This window comes from Bos mutus, chromosome 1 (assembly GCF_027580195.1).
Source record: "Bos mutus isolate GX-2022 chromosome 1, NWIPB_WYAK_1.1, whole genome shotgun sequence".
NCBI lineage: Eukaryota > Metazoa > Chordata > Mammalia > Artiodactyla > Bovidae > Bos > Bos mutus.
Window position 1 is genome coordinate 143261545 of NC_091617.1, and position 12795 is coordinate 143274339.

Below are 12795 nucleotides of genomic sequence, written 5' to 3' on the forward strand. Positions count from 1 at the left end.
CATCTGTTAACCCCAAACTCCCAATCCAACCCTTCCCCACCACCCCTTCCCCTTCGAAACCACAAGTCTGTTCTCTTCCTCTGTGGGCCTATTTCTGCTTTGTAAATAAATTCCTTTGCATCCTATCTTGGTGGTTTGACCTGAGGTGACCCTGCCCTGGAGTCTACAGGCGCTATGGTAGGGCTAATGGCATCCTCCCGTAGGGTTCCCACCAGTGGGCAACTCCCAGGACCGCAGCTGCTAGTACCTACATCCATGTGGCAAAGCACTGCCAGCCCACGCCTCTTCAGGAGACTCTGCAACACTAGCAGGTATGTTGGGTTCAGTCTCCTTCCCCCCTGGGTCCTAGGAGCCCAAGGCTGTGTGTGTACCCTCTAAGAGTGGAGGCTCATTTCCCCCGGCCCTGTAACCCAACCCCACTGGCCCTCAACATCAGACTTCCTGGGGGCTCCTAGTCCCTTTGCCTGTATCCCTGCCTGGAAAGCCTGACGTGGGTCTCAGAACCTTCACAACCGTGGAAGAACTTCTTTAATATTATTGCTCTTCAGGCTGTGGACCAGCCACTTGCCGGGCACGGGATTTAACCTTATTATGACTGTGCCCCTCCTACCATCTTGTTGCAGCTTCTCCTTTGTCTCTGGACGGGAGGCATCCCAGCATCCTCCTGTCCATAGTTGTTCAACAGCTAGTTGCGATTTGGGTGCTTTCTCAGGAAGAGATGAGCATGCGCCCTTCTACTCTGGCATTTTAACCAATCAGCTCTCAGGCACCTGTATTTGTATTTTAGATTCCACATATAAGGGATATCCTATGGTATTTGCCTTTCTCTGCCTGACTTAGTACGATCATCTCTAGGTTCATCCATGTTGCTGCAAATTTTCATTCTTTTTATGACTGAGTAGTATTTCATTGTATATATGTACCACATCTTGTTTATCCAATCCTCTGTTGATGGACACTTAGGTTGCTTCCATGTGTTGGCTACTGTAAATAGTGTTGCTATGAACATTGAGATACATGAGGTATCTTTTCTAATTATAGTTTTGTCTGGGTATATGCCCAGGAGTGGAATTTAAGTGGTAGGAGAACCATACCTCTAATCTACTTTCAAATGGAGTAAACCTGTTTCCAGGTGGAGGCGGGAAGGTAGGTCACTCTCCAAAAAGGGTTTAGAACCCAAGTGTCAAGAAGGTGAGCAGCCAAAGACACCAGGTGCCCTAGAATCGGTGGCTTATCTCAGTGGTTCTCAGATTTGGCTGAATCACTTGGAAGCTTTTAAAAATGCCTAGTGTCTTAGCATCACTGCATCTCTCTACTCACCTAATCAAGACATGCGGGGATGGCCCTAGAGGGTAATTTTCACTATCCCCAGGTGGTCCCAAGGCAGGGTTTGCCAATCAGTGTCTTAGAGTGTTGCTCCTCAAAGTGTGCTCTGCGTAGATCACCAATAAATAAGCAACACCTGGGAACTTGTTAGAACTACAGAATCTGGGGCCTAACCTCAAATATACTGAGCCAGAAGCTGCATTTCAACAAGACCCACGGGTGATTTACGTGCACTTGCTTCCCTGGTGGCTCAGCGGTAAAAGAATTCGCCTGCAATTCAAGACGCCTGCAGAATTCCATCCCTGGGTGGGGAAGATCCCCTGAAAGAAATGGCACCCACTCCAGTATTCTTGCCTGGGCAATCTTACGGACAGAGGAACCTGGCAGGCTTCACTCCATGGGGTCACAAAGAGTTGAACTCAACTTAGCCACTAAACAACAACAAAGAATCTGATGAATATCAGAACTACCAGAGAACTAATAAACACGAGAAAGAAGGCGAGTCGTGGAGGCACAGTAAGGTCCGCGCCTGTTTTTACCAAGTTCCCCCAGTGAAAGAGTTTCAGTATCGACAGTCTCAGTCAATCTCTTAGGTTAGACAAAATTTGCCTTCCCTCTGGGCACAGGTCCGTTCTTCCAATCTGACGGGGTTTGCCAACCGCTGTCAAAAGGCACACGCGCGCAGCTGCGATTACAGGGCTGGACGCCGGCGTCCTGCCCTGAGGCCGACTTCCGCTTTTTGTGCCGCTGCTCTCGCGGTCACGTGACTCTCACAGAGCGGAACGGGAAGGGCCTGCAGAGGCTGCCGGAGACGACTTTGCTGTTTCTGTGAGATAAAGAGATGAACAAATCTCCCAGAGCCAGGGGTCCGTGCAAAGGCAGGTGTCATCCACCTTCACACTCTTCCTAGGATAACGACAAACGGACTTGTTGGGAGGATTGGGGTGTGAGAACGACGAGGAAGAGCCAGAGGCTGGGGGAGGGTGCATAAGAAGCGCTTAGAGGAGATGGAGCCAATTTCAGGGCCTCTTAATTTTACTGTGGAAAGTGAAAGTGTTGGTCGCTCAGTCTGTCCCACTCTGCAACGCGCCAGGCTCCTCTGTCCCTGGAATTCTCTGGGCAAGAATACTGGAATGGGCCATTCCCTTCTCAGGGGGCTCTTCCCAACCCAGGGATCAAATCCAGGCTCAAACCCAAGTTTCTAGAACATTACTGTTCTCAAACTTCGGCGGTGGGAAAGGACAAGGTGTGAGCACGAGGGATTAACACCTAGGGCCTTGAGAGTCAACTTTAGAATTTAAAAGAAGGGTCTAATACACCTTGGCCAAGAACTGAATTCCTAAATCTCCAGAGGGAAGAAAAAAATGGTTTTTACAGGTAACAGTTGTTACATAACTCAAATGGCATTGTAAGAAAAACTTGAGAGTTCAAAACGAGAATTGCTGTTAAATATTTAGCCCTCGAATCAATTTCGTAGGTTTGGGGCCACACTTACTTACCTACTTCTGAGTTCCTCGGGTGAAGGTTGTGGACCAGGTACCACCTAAGACCCCTTCCAATTCAATTCCAGTTCTGTGACCCTTTATGGCTGGAATTCGATTTAGTATGCTCCAAGTTACTACCGGGCTTCCCCAGTGGCTCAGTGGTAAAGAATCCACCTGCAGTGCAGGAAACATGGATTCTATCCCTGGATCTAGAAGATCCCCTGGAAAAGGAAATGGCAACCCACTGCAGTATGTCTGCCTGGAAAACCCCATGGACAGAGAGTCTGGTGGGCTACAGTCCATAGGGTTGCAAATAGTCAGACACAACTGAGCAAGTAAGCATGTGAGCACCTTAAAAGGAATAATATACTATTTAATGCCCTGCCACTGAGGCAATTTAATAGGATAATCTACAAGTGTCCTGAGTCAACCATATTTTATTTTTATTTTATAACTTTATACTAAATCATGACCAAAGTCTGAAATTAAGAACACTGCATTTCTCTTTGAGCAAAACAATATTTAAAACACAATGCTGGAACGTAATGTCAGCATTTTTTCCTGTTATTTCACATTGCACATGAGGCCAGTATACTTTATCGTGTAGCTAGCCACGCTCATATAATAGCACTCCCGTAGATAGTCCAAACACTAGTATGGGGTTTCACAAGTGTGTGGGTATCTCTTGCCTATTCTAAACACCATGTTCTGGTTGTCATACCTCCTTTGCTGTTTGCCTCTTTCTCATTGTCAGCCCCTCCCTTATTCTGACACATGGTACTATCTTAGTCAAAACTGACCTTTTCTTGGGGTGGGAATGGAGGGATAAATTAGCAGTTTGGGGTTAACATACACTCAACTACTATGCATATAATATAACCAACAGAACCTACTACTTTGTGATAACCTACAATGGAAAAGCGGAGAAGGCAATGGCACCCCACTCCAGTACTTTTGCCTAGAAAATCCCATGGACGGAGGAGCCTGGTAGGCTGCAGTCCATGGGGTCGCTAGAGTCGGACACGACTGAGCGACTTCACTTTCACTTTTCACTTTCCTGCATTGGAGAAGGAGATGGCAACCCACTCCAGTGTTCTTGCCTGGAGAATCCCAGGGACGGAGGAGCCTGGTAGGCTGCAGTCCATGGGGTCGCTAAGAGTTGGACACGACTGAGCGACTTCACTTTCACTTTTCACTTTCATGCATTGGAGAAGGAAATGGCAACCCACTCCAGTGTTCTTGCCTGGAGAATCCCAGGAACTGGGAAGCCTGGTGGGCTGCCGTCTAGGGGGTCACACAGAGTTGGACACGACTGAAGCGACTTAGCAGTAGCAGCACAACGGAAAAGAATTTTTAAAAGAATATATATATGTATAACTGAATCACTTTGCTGGACACCTGAAACGAACACATTGTCAATCAACTATACTTACTTCAATTTAAAAAAAGAAAAAAACTGACCTTTTCTCAGTCCACATGTCTATAGTCTTTTAGCGGTTTGTAGGGCAAAAAAGATCATATTTATTGGATGAAACATTTCCAAAAGAAATTATAAAGTAGCAACATTAAATGAAATTAAAATTTCTAAGGGTAAGCCAAAATGTAAATACTCTATAATATTTTGTGTAACAGAAACGAAAGTTGAATAACCATGCTTCTCAAAAAAAATGGACAGAATTGAGTGTATGTGATTCAGAAAGTTAAAAAAGTGAAAAGAAAAACTTATCAACAGGAAGCTGTGCGCTTACTATTAGTTTCACTTTACAAACACTGGAGTGAGTGGGCACTGGAAAAGGAGAGGAACTGGAACTTCAGAGTTTCAGAGTTTCAGGACTTCGCATGTAATTTCAAAATAATCTCTGACATTGTTTTCTCTGTCTCTCCCTTGTGCTGGAATAACTGCCATATGACTCTAACTGGTAGTTAAATTAGGGAGGTGAAGGGATTAATAAGGTGAGGCAGCAACATGTGGGAGAAAAAATAAAAGAAATCACTTCAAGCAGCTGTGAGACTTTCAATAAAGCACTTAATTTCCCAGATCTACAATTTTAAGGAGATTGAACTAAACAAACCAGTTTTATTCCAACTTTAATGTTTTTATTATTTCTTTAATGGTTATTACATGAACACATAACACAAAATCAAACTTTGCAATAAAATAGCATAATGTTAGTGACTTGTGTTTACAACATAAATCCCTAATGAAAATGACACATGCCTATGACAGTCCTAACAAATGGGTAATGACATTATTTCCCCTAAGTAAAATAATAACTCAGAATCCTTCTCAACACAAAATTTAGATAGTCATCGCTTCACTCATTCGTTCGTTCATTTATTAATTTGTTCATTCATTTATTCATGCAACAAATATTTATTCTCTGCCTCTTCTGAGTTCCACTGTAAAACAAGATATAGTCAGCCCCTGTCCTCAGAGAGTGTACACATTTTAGAAAAGACATTGATACAAGTAATTACAGCAAGATGAAATGTGGCATGAGAGGTGAAACCCTGTTTGCTCTACCTGGTTTAAAATTTAGACTCTCTTAAGATAGAAGTTTGGCGTGGGGTAGCTCCTCTCGGCCGCCGCCCCTGACCTCGGACGTGGGGTAGCTCCTCTCGGTCATTCCTGCGCCATCGCAGCTGGTTTTAGAAAAGGCAGAGGAACCAGAGATCAAATTGCCAACATCCGATGGATCATGGAAAAAGCAAGAGAGTTCCAGAAAAACATCTATTTCTGCTTTATTGACTATGCCAAAGCCTTTGACTGTGTGGATCACAATAAACTGTGGGAAATTCTGAAAGAGATGGGAATACCAGACCACCTGACCTGCCTCATGAGAAACCTATATGCAGGTCAGGAAGCAACAGTTAGAACTGGACATGAAACAACAGACTGGTTCCAAATAGGAAAAGGAGTATGTCAAGGCTGTATATTGTCACCCTGCTTATATAACTTCTATGCAGAGTACATCATGAGAAACGCTGGGCTGGAAGAAGCACAAGCTGGAATCAAGATTGCCAGGAGAAATATCAATAACCTCAGATATGGAGATGACACCACTCTTATGGCAGAAAATGAAGAGGAACTAAAAAGTCTCTTGACGAAAGTGAAAGAGGAGAGTGAAAAAGTTGGCTTAAAGCTCAACATTCAGAAAACGAAGATCATGGCATCTGGTCCCATCACGTCATGGGAAATAGATGGGGAAACAGTGGAAACAGTGTCAGACTTTATTTTGGGGGGCTCCAGAATCACTGCAGATGGTGATTGCAGCCATGAAATTAAAAGACGCTTACTCCTTGGAAGGAAAGTTATGACCAACCTAGATAGCATATTCAAAAGCAGAGACATTACTTTGCCAACAAAGATCCGTCTAGTGAAGGCTATGGTTTTTCCAGTGATCATGTATGGATGTGAAAGTTGGACTGTGAAGAAAGCTGAATGCCAAAGAATTGATGCTTTTGAACTGTGGTGTTGGAGAAGACTCTTGAGAGTCCCTTGATCTGCAAGGAGATCCAACGAGTCCATTCTAAGGAGATCAGTTCTGGGTGTTCTTTGGAAGGACTGATGCTAAAGCTGAAACTCCAGTACTTTGGCCACCTCGTGAAGAGTTGACTCATTGGAAAAGACTCTGATGCTGGGAGGGATTGGGGGCAGGAGAAGGGGACGACAGAGGATGAGATGACTGGATGGCATCACAGACTCAATGGACATGCTGCTGCTGCTGCTGCTGCTGCTGCTAAGTCGCTTCAGTCGTGTCCAACTCTGTGCGACCCCATGGACTGCAGCCTACCAGGCTCCTACATCCATGGAATTTTCCAGGCAAGAGTACTGGAGTGGGGTGCCATTGCATTCTTTGCAGTGGACATGAGTTTGGGTGAACTCCGGGAGTTGGTGATGGACAGGGAGGCCTGGCGTGCTGCAATTCATGGGGTCGCAAAGAGTCGGACATGACTGAGCAACTGAACTGAACTGAAGACAGAAGTTTAAAAAAATAGGTTACGGAATTTACATAGTTTCCCATATAAGCACTTCCACTCACATTAGGTATTTCTGTGACAGGGAGATTTTAAATGCTCTTTATAGCTGCTGCTGCTGCTAAGTCGCTTCAGTCATGTCCGACTCTGTGCAACCCCATAGACGGCAGCCCACCAGGCTCCCCCGTCTCTAGGCAAGAATTTTGGAGTGGGTTGCCATTTCCTTCTCCAATGCATGAAAGTGAAAAATGAAAGTGAAGTCACTCAGTTGTGTCTGACTCTAGCGACCCCATGGACTGCAGCCTACCAGGCTCCTCTGTCCATGGGATTTTCCAGGCAAGAGTACTGGAGTGGGGTGCCATTGCCTTCTCCATCTTTATAGCTGAGCACACTGTTATTTCAATAATGGAAAAGTTCAGTCGGGCTTCCCTGGTGGCTCAATGGTAAAGAATCCGTCTGCAATGCAGGAGACCTGGGTTCAATCCTTGGGTTGGGAGCAGGGCATGGCAACGCACTCCACTATTCTTGCATGGAAAATCCCCATGGACAGAGGAGCCTAGCAGGCTACAGTCCACAGGGTCACAAAGAGTCTGACACGACTGAGCTACTAAGCACAGCACAGCACCGAGGTTCAATCATTAAGAGAGAAGGAGTATCAGGTGGGCAAGAGCAGTCTCTGCCTTTGTGTTTAACAGTTTCGTGTTTACTAGTTTTCTCAACTAGTAACATTCATTTTCTAATTCTCACTTGGCAATATTCATTTCCATATAATATAAATTTGTTAGATTGCTTAGTTATGAAATAACTGTTACCTAATTGTCCACAGCCCTATGTATACCTTTTTGTCTTTATTTGTAGACTACTATCAGTGTACTATAAATTATTTCACTTAAATGTGTTAGTCCAATCAAACTGCCATAATGAAACATTACATTCTTGGGGGGCTTATAAACAACAGAAGTTTATTTTTCCTAGTTCAGGAGGCTGGGAAGTCCAGGATCATGGCAGAGTCTACGTTTAGTGAGAGCTTCCAGGTTCATATCAGGCTTCTTGCTGTGTCCTCACATGGTGGCAAGGACCAGGGAGCTCTGTAGGATCTCTTTTGTGAGCACATTAATCCTACTCATAAGGGCTCTGTCTTCTCCCAGAGACCCCCATTTCCCAATACCATCACATCAAGCATTAGGATTTCAACTATGAATTGGGGAGAACACAAACATTCAAACCATAGCAATAAGTAATTCCTGATATTTGAAGGAATAACGTACTTTACAAAAGAGATAAGGGAAATAACCACTTTCTATTATGATTAATTACTGCAGAACTCAAATTGTTTTGTGTATGTTCCTACTGTGGATTTTTTAAAGTATCAGAATTGGAGAGGGTGTGGAGAAAAGGGAACCTTCTTACACTGTTGGTGGGAATGTAAATTGATGCAGTCACTATGGAAAGCAGTATGGAGTTTCCTCAAAAAACTAAAAATAGAGTTGCCATATGATCCAGTAATCCCACTCCTGGGCATATACTCAGATAAAATTCTAATCTGAAAAGACACATGTGTCCCTATGTTCACAGCAGTACTATTTACAATAGTACTGAGAGAATCATTTCCTAGGCAGGTTGATAGGGAGTCTAGGGGTCCCCAAGGAGAGAGGGGTCTGGAATTATCAAGGAGGAAGAAAGGACAAACTTTTTTCCTTCTCTACATTCCTTAGGATTATATAACAATAATGTATTCTGCCTGAGGACAGTCTTTGGATTAAACCTTCTGTTACCTTAAAATGTAAATTATGGGAGTAGGTCTGATGAGGTCTTTACAACCTCCAGACATTCTTTGGATTATATAACCTCATTGTTAACACTAGCAAGCGGGTACTCTTTCTGCCCCCTTCTGATGCCTATGTCAGAAGCTTTCTCTATCTCCTTTATACTTTAATAAAACTTTATTACACAAAAGCTCTGAGCGATCAAGCCTCGTCTCTGGCCCCGGATTGAATTCTTCTCCTCCGGGGGCCAAGAATCCTGGTGTATTCGTGTGATTCAACAACAACCTTTCAGTACTTCCATGCCAAGACATGGAAACAACCTAAATATCCATCAAGAGATGAATGGATAAAGAAAATGAGATACATATATAAAATGGAATATTACTCAGCCATCAAAAAGAATGGAATAATGCCATTTGCAACAACATGGATGGACCTAGAGGTTATAAAACTGAGTGAAGTAAGTCAGACAGAGAAAAAACAAATATCATGATATTGCTTATATATGGAATCTAAAATATGATACAAATCAACCTATCTACAAAACAAAAACAAACTCACAGGTATGCAGAACAGACTTGTGGTTGCCAAGTGGGCAAGATGGTTTGGGAGTCTGGGATTAGCAGATACAAACTATTATATATAGAATGGATAAACAAGGTCCTACTATAGGAAACTAGATTGAATATCTTGTGACAAACCATAATGGAGAAGAATATAAAGAAGAATATATGTATATGTATAACTAAGTTACTTTGCTGAATAGGAGAAATTAATACATTAGAAATCAATTATACTTCAATAAATTTTCTTAATTAGCATCATAGACATGTTAAAAACCTAAAAGAAAATGTATCAGCATTAGTGAAAAGAATCAGGAAGCCCTAGATAAGTCTAGCCAATCATAATTCCATTAAACATATTTTAAGAAGGTGAAATTTGAATACATGACAAATTAAAGGGGTGGAAAAAGATATTCCATGCAAATGAAAGCCACATGAAGGTTAGGATAGCTATACTTACATCAGACAAAATAAACTTTAAGCAAAAACTGCAAAAAGAGACAAAGAGGATGTTTTCATACCATATACAAAAATAAATGGAAACTGGATTAAAGACTTAAAATATAAGATCTGAAACTCCTAGAAGAAAACAGGCAGTACACTCTTTGACATAAGTCTTAGTAAGATTTTTTTTAATGGATCTCCTTCAGGCAAGAAAAAGAAAAGCAAAAATGAATAAATATGACTACATCTGAAAACCTAAACTGAAAACTAAAAACTAAACTGAAAACCTCTGCACAGCAAAGGAAACTAAATGAAAATTCACCCTACTGAATGGGAGGACTGGTGCTGAAGCTCCCATACTTTGGCCACCTGATGTGAAGAGCTGACTCATTGGAAAAGACCCTGATGCTGGGAAAGATTGAGGGCAAGAGGAGAAGGGGGCGACAGAGGATGAGATGGTTGGATGGCATCGTCAACTCAATGGACATGAGTCTGAACAATCTCCAGGAGACAATGAAGGACAGGGAATACTGGAGTGCTGCAGTCCATGAGGTAGCAGAGTCGGACACGACTTAGTGACTGAACAACAAATGAATGGGAGAAGATATTTGCAAAGGATATATCTGATTAGGAGTAAATATCCAAAACATACAAAGAACCCAGACAACTCAATACTAAAAAAAAAAATAACCCAATTAAAAAATGGGCGGAAGACCTGAATAGACATTTTCCCAAAGAAGACATACAGATGTCCAACATATGACAAGATGATCAACACTACTAATCATCAGGGAAATAATAGATCAAAACCACAATGAGATAGCACCTTGCACCTGTCAGAACGGCTCTTATCAAAAAGAGAATGAATAACAAGTGCGAGTGAGAATGTGGAGGAAGGGGAACCCCTCCTACACTGTTTGTGGGAAAGTAAATTGGTGCAGACACTATGGAAAACAGTATGGAGATTGCTTAAAAAATTAAAAATAGAACTACCATATGATCATGCAATTCCACTTCTGGTACTTTCTTGAGGAAAAAACCACTAATTTAAAAAGATATATGAACCCCTATGTTCATTGTATATGTGTGTGTGTGTGTGTGTGTGTGTGTGTGTATACAGTCGTGTCTGACTCTTTGCGACCCCGTGGACTGTAGCCTACCAGGCTTCTCCGTCCATGGGATTCTCCAGGCAAGAATACTGGAGTGGGTTACCATTTTCTCCTCCAGGGGATCTTCCTGACCCAGGGATTGAACCCTGGTCTCCTGCATTGGAGGCAGACGCTTTAACCTCTGAGCCACCAGGGAAGCCCATGTATATAAAGATTCTACCTTTCTTCCACAGTATCTGCCTCAATTTGTCAATGTGTATTTTCATTTGACATATAATGTCATTTTAAGTAAAGCAAAATTTAAAATTTCAAGCATCAGCATGAATGTTACCATTCATCATTGTACTGTACAATGCTAGTTTTAAATGCAAACATAAGAGCAATTAACTTGCATTTGCAGAGTCACCAAAATCACACAATTCATATTTCACAACTCTTACATGTGTATGCATTTCATTCTTACCAGAACAGTAGAAATGCCACACAAGACTGACCGAACTGTTTATAGTTCTTTATATGTGCACATTCTACCAACAGTTTCTTACCTTCAGCTTACTAATGAATAGAGATGGACTGAAAGAAAATTATATGAGTTGTCCTATCTTTCATTTTCCTTCTGACATCATTTTTAGAGTGGCAAGAAAACACTGTTAGAAAATAATAACGCTCCTCAGTTATTCATATTTTATAGAACACCATTGCTCTTCTATGTCCAAAGCAAGCTCTGTCCCAAAGGAACCAGAAATGCCTCTCAGCGCTGTAAGTACCCCCTGGGGCCCCAGGTACAGAGGTACTGATACAGAACCTGCACACAGAAGTATTCTCAAAAGAAAATTCAGACAGCACTACTTGATATGAATATTTCATTAAGAAACAAACTGGGAATTCAGTTCAATTCAGGCGCTCAGTCGTGTCCGACTCTTTGCGACCCCATGAACTGCAGCACGCCAGGCCTCCCTATCGCCAACTGCCAGAGTCTACTCAACCCCACATCCATTGGGTGGGTGATGCCATTCAATCATCTCATCCTCTGTTGTCCCCTTCTCCTCCTGCCCTCAATCTTTCCCAGCATCAGGGTCTCTTCAACTGAGTCAGTTCTTCACATCAGGTGGCCAAAGTATTGGAGCTTCAGCTTCAACATCAGTCCTTCCAGTGAACACCCAGGACTGATCTCCTTTAGGATGGACTGGTTGGATTTTCTTGCAGTCCAAGGGACTCTCAAGAGTCTTCTCAAACACCGAAGTTCAAAAGCATCAATTCTTCTGGTGAATTAGGAGTATTCAAACTAGAAGTGGTTAGAAACTTAGCTTTCAGTAGTCAGCTCAGTTCATAAAGCATGAATGAATGAGTTCATTTTTGTGTGATTAGTTACTAACATTTCCACTTTTTTAGAGTAGTAGAATTGTTGTAGTAGTAGTAGTAGTAGTAGAATTATTAAACTTGTTTGTAGCTGATTGGCTACCAAGCAGTCACTGACATTAACATGTGAGTAGTTGCCTGGCTGGCTGCAGCCCATGGGGTTGCTAAGAGTCGGATACAACTGAGCGACTTCACTTTCACTTTTCACTTTTATGCCTTGGAGAAGGAAATGGCAACCCACTCCAGTGTTCTTGCCTGGAGAATCCCAGGAACAGGGGAGCCTGGTGGGCTGCCGTCTCTGGAGTCACACAGAGTCGGACACGACTGAAGTGACTTAGCAGTAGCAGTAGCAGTAAGGTCACACTAACATGAAGAAAGTTTAAATCTGTTTAAGGTCAGAGCCCGCCTTTTGGAGAAAACACCCTGACAACAGAATGGAGTTTGCAGTCAGAGTAGGTCCCAGCGCAGTTGATAGAAATTAGGTAGTTGCTTGGATTAGGGGATGGAAAATAGGGTTTGGTTGCTAAAACCTTGGCTCCCTGTCCACCCAAGCCAAACAGAAATACAGAGACAGAGCTTCAAGGAAACAGAAAAGAGTGGCTTCAGTATTTTTCCCAGGCAAAAGGGAAACGCAGAAGGCTAGCGCCTCAAGAATTGTGCCCTCCACTCTCAAGAATAGGGAGAGGTTTTTATATTCTCATGAAGGCCCTGCATTTTTTTTTTTTTTTTTTTTTTGCAAAGTTTCAAAACGCCACAGTTAGCATCA